The 11007-nt window shown below is 37.7% G+C and overlaps 3 non-coding genes across 3 annotated transcripts; all 3 read left to right on the top strand.

Annotated features, from left to right (window-relative positions):
- Positions 1-635: 635 nt before the first annotated feature.
- On the top strand, positions 636-716 carry TRNAL-AAG (transfer RNA leucine (anticodon AAG)). The gene has a single exon. It is a non-coding gene; the product is annotated as a tRNA-Leu (tRNA).
- A 78-nt stretch (positions 717-794) lies between these two features.
- On the top strand, positions 795-866 carry TRNAP-AGG (transfer RNA proline (anticodon AGG)). Its single transcript has one exon. It is a non-coding gene; the product is annotated as a tRNA-Pro (tRNA).
- A 213-nt stretch (positions 867-1079) lies between these two features.
- On the top strand, positions 1080-1151 carry TRNAT-UGU (transfer RNA threonine (anticodon UGU)). The gene has a single exon. It is a non-coding gene; the product is annotated as a tRNA-Thr (tRNA).
- The last annotated feature ends 9856 nt before the right edge of the window (positions 1152-11007 follow it).

Here is an 11007-nt window from a genome sequence, read left to right on the forward strand (position 1 = left end):
ATATATATATATATTGAATTATCCTAAATTGAGCAAAGCAATAAAAAATATACAATCTTCAACCTATAAAAACAACTCATTATTATTTACCCCTAAATTTCCCTCTCCTTTTAACAACTCCCCATAACTAGTCACTATTTTGCTCTATAATACGTTATATCATAATCCTCACACTTTGAATGACAATACCATGATCAATGACAACTAACAAATGTGGATTTTTCAAATTTCCAAAACAGATTTAATTTATGAACAAAATTTTGCAAGTCCGAAACCAAACTTTGAATCAAAAGAAAGCTTTTTAATTGTAAGATGACTTTGTGTGTCTATAATAACTTTAACTATATAATGATTTAGATTAAAAATCAATTAATACATTATGAAATGCTCACTAGTAATAATCCCATATCATATCATCTCACTAATAATGATTTATGCACACTCCTAAGTACCAGCGAGTATTTCCAAATCTATGATAACAATTATGTAAGTCCCAAACCAAACTTTCAATCAAGGGGGAGTTTTTATTATTTTAGAATGGTTTGGACCAGGATGCCGTATTTGCAAAGTTTAAAGATTAGGTGATTGTTTATTAATAAAATTTGAATATGCACTAATACCAATAATGAACATGCGTTGAGATGGCCGAGTTGGTCTAAGGCGCCAGATTAAGGTTCTGGTCCGAAAGGGCGTGGGTTCAAATCCCACTCTCAACATTAACTTTTGCAATTTTCAATCTTTGTGAATTTAATTGTCTATTAAATAAAATGTTAAGCAACAAGTTACACGTGTGAGGGCATTTGGTCTAGTGGTATGATTCTCGCTTAGGGTGCGAGAGATCCCGAGTTCAATTCTCGGAATGCCCCTGTAAAGTTTTAATGTGCATATAGTTGCGTAAATTTGAAAACTTTTTTCCCCTCATCTTTCATCCGAGGTTTTGGAGATACGCGTGTACTTGTTAATGATCCTCCATTTTTTTTTGGGTGCACATCGATTTCCAGTTACAGCGAAGGGCACAACTTTTGATTGCAAATAATATAGATCTAAGAAAATGTAAAAAAATATAATTACTCCCATCTGCCTCTATAGCTCAGTGGTAGAGCGTCAGTCTTGTAAACTGAAGGTCCGTAGTTCGATCCTGCGTGGAGGCATTTCATGGTTGATATTTAATGCTCAAGCATCTCGAAATTAATCTTTAATGATCAAGCATCTGCTAGAAAGGGCCTCTTCACCACCCAATCTGGGCCTGTAAAAAGTTTTCATAAAACTCTATGCTCCAAAGAATGAATCGATCCTATTATCATCAACAAAGGATACAATACAATATAAAGGCATTTGTCCTTATAAGAGTGGCATTGACCTTAAATCCATCAATAATTCTAACAACATAACAATACTTCCAAATTCATTATATCATATTTCAATCCAAGCATCTAATAAATAGACGAAGCACAAACAAGAAACCATCTACCAGGGTTGAAAAAGAAACCATGTACCAAAGTGCAACAAGTATGGTGCCCAAAACCCCATGACACAAATGCCAACGCATTCCTTAGTCTCAAGGTCTTCATGGACTACTTTTATATTGTTCCATGTTACATCTATCGTATGCGTCATAACTTGTAATAGTTGACCAACTAATTAATCACCCCATTTTGTCTCCGTTATCCATGCAAAGGCATTTTATGGCATAAATATTACGACGTCGGTCAAGATTCCAACATCGCTTCCCTATAACCATGCTCCCATGCCCGTCATAAAATCAATCAGGCATAACTCCCATCTTACAATGCCATAATTAAACCATATGGACACATTCTATACTTTTATTTAACTTCTTGCACAAATCTCAAGATAGTCAAGATACATGACCATGAATGACACCTCATAGTGGGATGCTCTCTTTCCCAAATGAGGACCAAATGATAAATACATGCAAACATTACGATGCAAGGTTGACATGTGCACCTTTCCCAACATTCTCTCACTTGTCAAAAAATCTTCCTAGAATAGAAAGAAAATTCCAACATTGTCATCTAATTGCTAGGGGTTGAGAGGCCCACAAACTCATTGTTCTCTATCGTTACTAGCTTTGTCAATGCCTCTACAATATTTGTCAAAGTGCAAATGTTCTCCAACATCATCCTTCCGTCCTCTATAATGTCTTAAAAAAAAGCTATCGGACATGAATGCGCCTCATCTCACATTAAAGGTTCAGCTCTTTGCTGGATTGGTCACACTAAATTGTAATAGCACTCCGAGTCGACCCCACATTTGACCATAGTCTTTGAAGCTAGATAACTTCCTTACATGCCTAGGCAACTGCCATCAAACGAACATTAGTAGTGGATGAAATGGCAACGACATTATCGCTTTCTCACCCAACTGATTGTACCACCAAACGAGTTAAAACATAACCCTTTTTTCTAGCTACCTAAGCCGAATCGTATCCTCCATCATCAAAGATAACCTACTCTCTTGCATCATTCAACTTACTAAGAAAATAGAGCATCCAATTCTAGCCATTGATCTAATTCAATTAGCGTCATAGGATATTAGGGCAACAAGTAAAAAGTGGGAGTTACATAGAGAAGACAAAGTGGGCATACTTCTTACTCCAATAATTGTGTTTGTATGTGATACATCGTGCGCATGTTGATAATGTCATACGTATTTGTCTAACATTTCGGTGCATTGGATAAAGTGGGAGGCTAAAATAAATAGGGTGGTCCAACGAATAATGAAGAATCAAAGGAAAAGGCGAAGGCAAAGTAGCACAAGATACTACTAGTTATTAATGTAATTACTAATTATTCTCAATTATGTTATATTTTAATTATTAATTAGCAATAAATATTATTTAAAGTAAATTTGATATTATAATAATTTATCAATTAAATAAATAGGGTGGTCCAACGTATTTGTGTAACATTTTGGTACATTGGATAAAGTGGGAGACTATAAAAAATAGGGTGGTCCAACTAATAATGAAGAATCAAAGGAAAAGGTGAAGGTAAAGTAGCACAAGACATTACTAGCCTTCAATTTCTATCAATACACCAAAATATTGCTTCTATTATGAAATCCTTTCATCTTGTTTTCACGAGGTATTAATAACTTATAGTGCTAAGGTGGATTGAAGTTTCGAACTCACGACATAGAAGACTCGATGGATATAAGACAAATCTAATAAAGGAGAGGAATTTGGATGGGATCCAATAATTTTGGGGAATTCTTCGATGTGCATGGGATGTTGGAAGAGGCCTTCAAGAACTATGTGATGAATCATGATCAATGCCCTACACCAAAGTATACAATCTAGATGTGCCTCGATGTGATATTGAGGAGCATTGAGTGGTTTGGTTTATGCAGGCCTGGCTTAAACATCACACACTAAGATTTGACTTAGTGTGCATTGTCACATGTGGGTCCCATTTACAAATTTCTCTTTATCCATTCTCATTGCATGTATTTGTCAAAACACTATATTTTTACTCTAAAAAAATAACTTCTGGACAGTTTGTTACACCCGATGAAATGGATGGTTACTTTTATCACTACATCCATATATATCTAACGCTGGTTAAAACTTATAATAATGCATTTTGAATTTATGGCAATACATTTTAACTAGTCTCGTGCACTCTAATTTAACTTTTTTAATCTTTCAACTATTTAACTTCTAAATTATATGATATTTAATCATTTAATATTTATTAAGATTATATCATATATAAATAGTTATTAATGTAATTACTAATTATTCTTAACTATGTTATATTTTAATTATTAATCAATAATAAATATTATTTAAAGTAAATTTGATATTATAATAATTTATCAATTTTATAAATAGGGTGGTCCAACGTATTTGTGTAACATTTTGGTACATTGGATAAAGTGGAAGGCTAAAATAAATAGGGTGGTCCAGCTAATAATGAAGAATCAAAGGAAAAGGTGAAGGTAAAGTCGCACAAGACATCACTAGCCTTCAATTTCTATCAGTACACCAAAATATTTCTTCTATTATGAAATCCTTTCATCTTGTTTTCACGAGGTATTAATAAATTATAGTGCTAAGGTGGATTGAAGGCTCCAACTTATGACATAGAAGACTCAATGGATATAAGACAAATCTAATAAAGGAGAGGATTTTGGATGGGATACAATAATTTTGGGAAATTCTTCAATGTGCATGGGATGTTGGGAGAGGCCTTCAAGAACTATGTGATGAATCATGATCAATGCCCTACACCAATTGTCTTCTTTTTTTTTAGGTCATTTTCTCCTTTTTCTTGCTAAACCGATTCTTGTCTGCAGACCGGTTGTAGGATCGACTTTTGCATTCTTTGGCTAGATGGGCGATCTTCTGGCAGTTAAAACATGCCATACCAGTTGTCCTCCATGGTCCTGGACTGTTTTTCTGACCCATCCTCATTCTGCATGTTTCGACAACATGACCAAAATTACCACACATGGAACAGGTGGCATTCAACTGATTACTCCTTTTGTTAGGACTAACTAGTTTAAACTGTGGCCTTGATACCTTTGTCTTGAATCTGCATTCTTTGGATCTGTGTCCAAACTTATTACAAGTGAAGCAATGTCCATTAAATATTTTTGCACTTGACAGGCTGCTTGATTGAGATCTACACTCATAAGCAGTGTGACCATACTTATGACAATTGTGACAATAACCATCAAAAGTAAAAGTCTTTTTTTGATTAAATGGTTTATTCCTACAGTCATTGGTCTTATGACCCGATTTTCCACAATGATTACAAGACAATTTGAAAGACTTCATACCTCTTTCGTTTGATTGATTTCTTTTACCATCCTTCATTCTTTTGGATTTAGATGATTCTCCAGTTTCCATAGAACCTAAACCGGGATAACTGAGACCGGTTGTATCCTTTGTTCTTCTCTGAGCCTTCAACTGTTTATCTACCTTCTCAGAGCTTTCATTGAACTTTCTCAGCTTCTTATTTCTCTCATTCTCAGTTTTCAACTTACTTTTGAGTTGTTCAATCTCTTTCATCATCTTCTCCTTTTCTTCTACATTGTCATTCAGATGTTTGTGTATGTATTCATTCTCTTGAGTAAGAACTCAAATTTCTTCATCTTTCTCAATCATGATTGCATCATTTTCTCTCAGGGCATCTTCAACAAGTCTCCTGGCTCTTTCAACTTTTGATAGTTCTTCTTCTGCCTCTCTTTTTCTTTCATCAACACTTCTGTTGGCTTCCAGTATCTCAGTCATTCTCAGGGCCTGAGCTTCATGTTCCCTTTTGAGATGTGTGACTTCTTCGATCAACTTCTTGTTCTTTTCCATGAGTTCTGAGACTGCTTCTTCAGCTTCTTTAGATCCAATCTGCTCAGAGAGTTGATCTATGATATCCTGGCTTTCATTTAGCTGTTGAGCTAATTCCTTCCTTTTTGCAAGATATTTTCTCAATCTCTCTTTCAACTAAGAAATGATCTCATTGGCTTCATCAATCTGTTCTGATACTGGTACTCTTCCATGATCTTTATCCTCAAGCTGTTAAGCTTCACTTCAGAGGAACTAAGCTTTGATACCAATTGTTAGATCCAACTGGTACTAAGAGGGGAGGGGTGAATGAGTACATTACCGGTTTTTACTAATTGAAACTTTAGCTTTAAATATGAACTAATTAACCATTCACCAATGTACACAATTACTGCAAAAGATTAAGCATGCACGAAAAGATACACAAAGACACACAGATTTATCTCGTGGAAACCCAATAGGGAGAAAACCACGGTGTGAGTAGGAACTCACAAAATTTGTACTCTTCTGGAGTACACCCGGTGAAGAGGCATCCCTGTTAGGAGATTACAAAGACACTTGTTAGGTGCCACCTGGTTAAGGGATTTTGATGAAGGCCATGTTGGGACTCATTAAATTTGGTCAAGTTTTGAGGCCCATTTCAAAATTTGCATTTTCAGAAAGGCACCTAATCCAGTTCAGGTGGCCTAGTTAGAGAGAGGGTAAAATGGGGCCAGTTGATTTTCAAGGGGTAAGGCTTTGGAAACTTGTTATACACCTTTCATTTGGCCTATGGAGTGTGTTTCAACTTTTAGATTTCAGTTTGGATCAGTTTATCAGGTACCCATTTCAAGGGGTGAGCTGAAAGTGCATATTAGGTGTAAATGCAAATTTTATTGAGTAGCCTACTTTAAGTTCTTATATCTTTTTCCCCATTGATCATCATGGTAAAATTAAAAATGGATTCAATTCTATGCATAAATGTGAGTCAACATGCAAATTTTCAAGTCTTTATGAATCCATTTGCTTAGTTTTTAAAGCTCAATCTGTTTGTAGTTCGTATGGTTTGACAAGTTCCCATTTCAGTTGCTAGTCAGAGCCCTGTTTTGCATAAGTGTAAAAGTTGCTTCAGTGAGTGTCATGTTAGAATGTTTTTTCCGAGATATTGTTGGTATAAATGACAAGCTATTTTTCAAATTTCAAGCCTCTACCAATCCGTTTGATCGATTTTCAAAAGGGTTTCTTGAGCCATCTGTTTCACTGATCCGTACTTTCATTGCTATATCAGTTAATGTAGCTATTTTCATGAGCGCACCATTTGCACCCAATCATCCTTTTGGTTGAATTGAGTATTCTAAGTTTTGATATGTACTTCAAGGTACCTATGCCTCAGATTTGAGGGTCTACGGAGATCGTTTAATATTTTTAAGAAAGGCATCATGAGTTGCCTACTCATTGACTTCATCAGGTCCGCAGTGTCGACAAAGCTAGTTGGTCATTTTTGATAATTAATATCTCTTCACTCGGGATTCGTCTTGAAAAACCATTTGGTATATTTCATGCTTGTATATCAGGGTACATGCCTGTTAGATGGCGAGGTCCAGAAAGGTGTTTTGACTGGTTTGAAAATTACGTCTTCGCAATTAAATGCGAAAATGTGGCGTAAGTGCCTGAAAGTTGCAAAACTTAGTTTGATGATCCGAAAATGGTGCCGATCGATTCCAGAGGTATGTTTAAGGTTCCTGAGGCATTTCTAAGGTCAGTTGCATGAAAACAATTTTTTGTTTAGCCGGACCCACTTTGGGGCCCAACCTAGCTCATGCCTGTGCATTAATTTTAATGGCGAAATGTTCTTTTTTCTTGGCAATATATGCGTATCCATACCGGCTCAATTGCAATTCACCAATGGGACAATGGAAAGTTATAAAGATATGATGATGAATGGTTTGTAAAGTGAATAGTTGTGTTATTCCTTTCTTGAGAAGGGGAGGCATTAAACTTCAGCCAATGCAACAACAGGCAATTCAATGTCTTCCTTGTATGTAGTATGGAGTGGTAAAGGGCCACATCTGAAATTGAATCGTTGCAATTGGTGTAAAGCCCAAACATTTCCATTGCACGTGAGGTAAGAGGGCAACTTTGAAGTTTATTAAAATGCAACACTTGAATGGCTTCCTTTCCTCCTGCGTACAACAACACCATGGTGAAATTCCTAGCAAACGCCATTCTAAAAATCTCAAGCATAATGCAATTCATGAGGTTTTTTTTTAAATGTGAAGCTTGGGTGTGAAGTTAATACAGAAAGCTTTTAGCTTCCTCCGCGTGGGCCAGTTTGAGGTTGCAGAAGCTTCTAAACAAGTTGCAAAATGCAATGGAACATGGAGTTTGGAGGGCAGGTTGAAACTTTCAAGGAATGGCAACGTGGCAGGTGTTTTCCCTCTGCCAGTCACCCCTCCAAATCTAACGATGCCTCCCTAAACCCCTCTCTCACATGGAACATGAAACTGGCATGTCACGTGGGGGGTTTTCAGATTGCAGCAAGTGCACATTAGTAGACATAAAGTTCACGTGGTGGGTGAGTTGGAGATAAGGTGGAGCTCCCTTGCCAGCATCCTCCCTTCACGTGGTATGGTGGAGGAGACATTGTAGATATCTCTCGGTCATAGCATCTCCTCATTCCCCAGTGGTGGTGGTGTTTCTAGCAAACAATATGAAACTCCAAGCTAATGCAATTGGTAGGTTTCCAGCCAAACCTCCCCTCTCACATGGTTGCTCAGGCATTGAAATCAAAATAAAATCAGCACCCCCCCTCTTTTGCGTGGATGATGATATGAAATGTTTTTTTAGCAAATGCAACGTGGCTGGTAAAAGACTCCCCTCTCTGCATGATTGGTAAGGAAGGTTGCAGAACTTTCAAACATAATAAGCAATTGGCCATGTTAAACAATGCTCCAATATCCCTCTGCACGGTGTGGTCTCCTCCCTGTGTGTTAAATGAATGGAGGTAAGAGCAGCGTATAAATTTCATTTAGAGGCTCAAGTAAATGCAAGGTGCCGATCCTCCCCCCTCACATGTGGCATATGGGAAAGGAAATAAACCCTAAGGCATTGAAAGCTCAAGCACATCCATTGGCACCATTGAAATTCAAGAAAAGCTCACAACTTGCAGTCCCAGGCTAATATGCCATTATCCCACATTAGCTGGGCGGGAGCATTTGTGGTCTTTATAAGTAAAACTCCACCCATCTATAGTGTCAAGCCTTGGAGGCTTTTGACAGATGGTGTCGGTTGGGCACCCAAGCGGACCCCACGCGTGTCGGTGCACTTCTCGAGGTGACCAAGTGGTGACCAGGTGGACCCCACGCAGGCATGGATCCCGAGGCAAGCGAGTTTTGCAGACAAAGGACAACTTAACCAGTGAGCAAGTTGTAGGAGATTGATGGTGCATGCGATTTTGCGAGGCAGAGATGCTTGCTGGTTAAGCTTCACGAAATGGCAAAGTGTTAAAGAGCTTGCAGGTTCAGCAAGATTGATGGCCAGCACGATTTCGTGAGCCGAAGATGCACTTTCGTTAAACCCTGCGAAATGGCGAAAAGATCAGGCGGAAAATCGAAGGTTAAAGATCGAGCAAGTTGCAAGAGATCAATGGTGCGCGTGGATTCGTGGAGGAAACATGCATGCACATTACCCATTGTGAAGAAGCGAAAGATGACAAGGTGTCCAGGTGGATGTCTAGCTCGCGGGTCCCGCTGACATGGCAATGACGTGGTGCTGAGGTGGCAACGAGGTGGCGTACAAGAAAGCAACCCAGTAGCAGTGATGAGGCGAACACATGGCAGATCGATGAGGTGTCATCCGAGGTGGTACCCAGTGGACCCTATCAGTGAATCAGAGGCTGCCATGTGACAGGGCGTCAGGCCAAAAAGGGGTGAAAAATCAAAGTTAAATTGTATAGTGCATACTATAGGAGAAATTAAAAAAATTTAAATGATGGAGGCATAAAAAGAATTAATTCACCCAGAGGCTCATTTTTGCCCAAAATAGCAAGTATCATATATCAACGAAAAGCTCTCAGGATGAGGAATGCAGTTATGGAGTTAGTTTCAACAAATATGGGATATTTTGAGAGCAGTTTCCATGGGAAGGCAGGAGATATTTTTTGCAGTTAAGGAAAAAGAAGACACATGGCCTGTTCTGATGGATTCTGATATTTTTCCCTCCTCTTATTATTCCTATTTTCTTCTCAATTGTAAGGGTTCCAGTTTTTGAGAGATTTTCTCCAAGGGAGAAATCCGAAATTGCAGGTTCTAGTGATGACATCTTTTTATTTTTGCAAATGACAGTGTGTTCTTCAAGGTTTTCAGTGTTGTCTTTGCTGTAGGTCTTGTTTCAGTTTGCAAGTTCACACATATGCAAGGCATGTGTGATTTTCCATGAAATTGTCTCCAAAATGTATTCGGAGTCATACAATTTCATATTGTCAAGGATAATTTGGATTTGTCTCTTTTATCCTTCTCTAAGAGTGTAATGTTTGTCTTTTGGGTATTCTTCAAGGAAGAATTTAAATCTTGAAACCCAACATTAATGATGTTGAATATGTATATTGGATGTGTAAGCATGATTTTATGGTAGAGCATAAAATTGTATTAATGTAAGGCATTGATACATGAAAATTTAATGTTGAAAGGAACTTGCATCTAAGATTTCTCTTCTAGTTTTATGCATGACTCTGTGGCCTAGATAAGGCATTGATCTTTCGTAACATTGAAGGGTTGTGAGAACATCATTTAAAATTCCAAAATCAGAATATCTTTTATTTTCTGTTCTATGGTAGTGTCCCTCCATCTCATGATTCAAACATTGTTGAGTTGTCAATGTAGATTTAGCCTATCTACAATACCCTCCTTGTTTTTGAACCATTTATGAGATCTATCTGCTTTATTGATGTTGTCATATGTGGGTAAGGAGTCTGAATTTTAAGCATCAAAGGTATACGCGCCTAGGTTTTGTAGAGCCTGAAGAGTAGAAGGATTCATATCCTTGTCATGTTGTCCAAGCCCTGAGGTTCTTCATAGATTGAATTGGCTACTTCATAGATTGATTGCAGGTGTACTTGGGTTATTCATTTTTTATGAACAACAGGCCGATAGTGCCTTTACCCTATTAATGGTAGCCTGGTTAAAGGACTTAGAACATCAGTTAAGATGTTACCCGGCTAAGGGATTTATACAATGGGACCTGTTAAAGTCCACCCAGTTAAGGGATTTATATTACAGTCATTTGAAAACAACAGATAAAATGATCAGATACATGAAGCTACACATTAGCCTGATCAGATCACAATTAGTCATCAGTCTTGGTCTGCATCGGTTGTGCCTGTCCTTCACAACTCTGCCTTCTGCCAGTTTGTTGATACTTGAATCCTACACTGCCAGTCCTTTGTCACCTGAGTCACTTCTCTGTGAAACCCACTCTACCGGTCTTCTGTCACTCGACTCTGTACGATTTGAAACTCCCCCTGTGTTCTTTTTCACATTTAACTTTAATCACCTTGACAACAACCTTCTCAACAATGAGATTTATGTATTTATAGATCCTTAAGTCTTTCACCAACTTTTCCCTCTAAAACATACCTTTCAAAATTCCGTTGTCAAGCCTTAAAATGCGCTTCTGGAATCATGCAGGAATCTCTGTCAATTCTGTCAAACATGCCGATATGT

This window comes from Cryptomeria japonica, chromosome 7, assembly GCF_030272615.1.
Source record: "Cryptomeria japonica chromosome 7, Sugi_1.0, whole genome shotgun sequence".
Taxonomy (NCBI): Eukaryota; Viridiplantae; Streptophyta; class Pinopsida; order Cupressales; family Cupressaceae; genus Cryptomeria; species Cryptomeria japonica.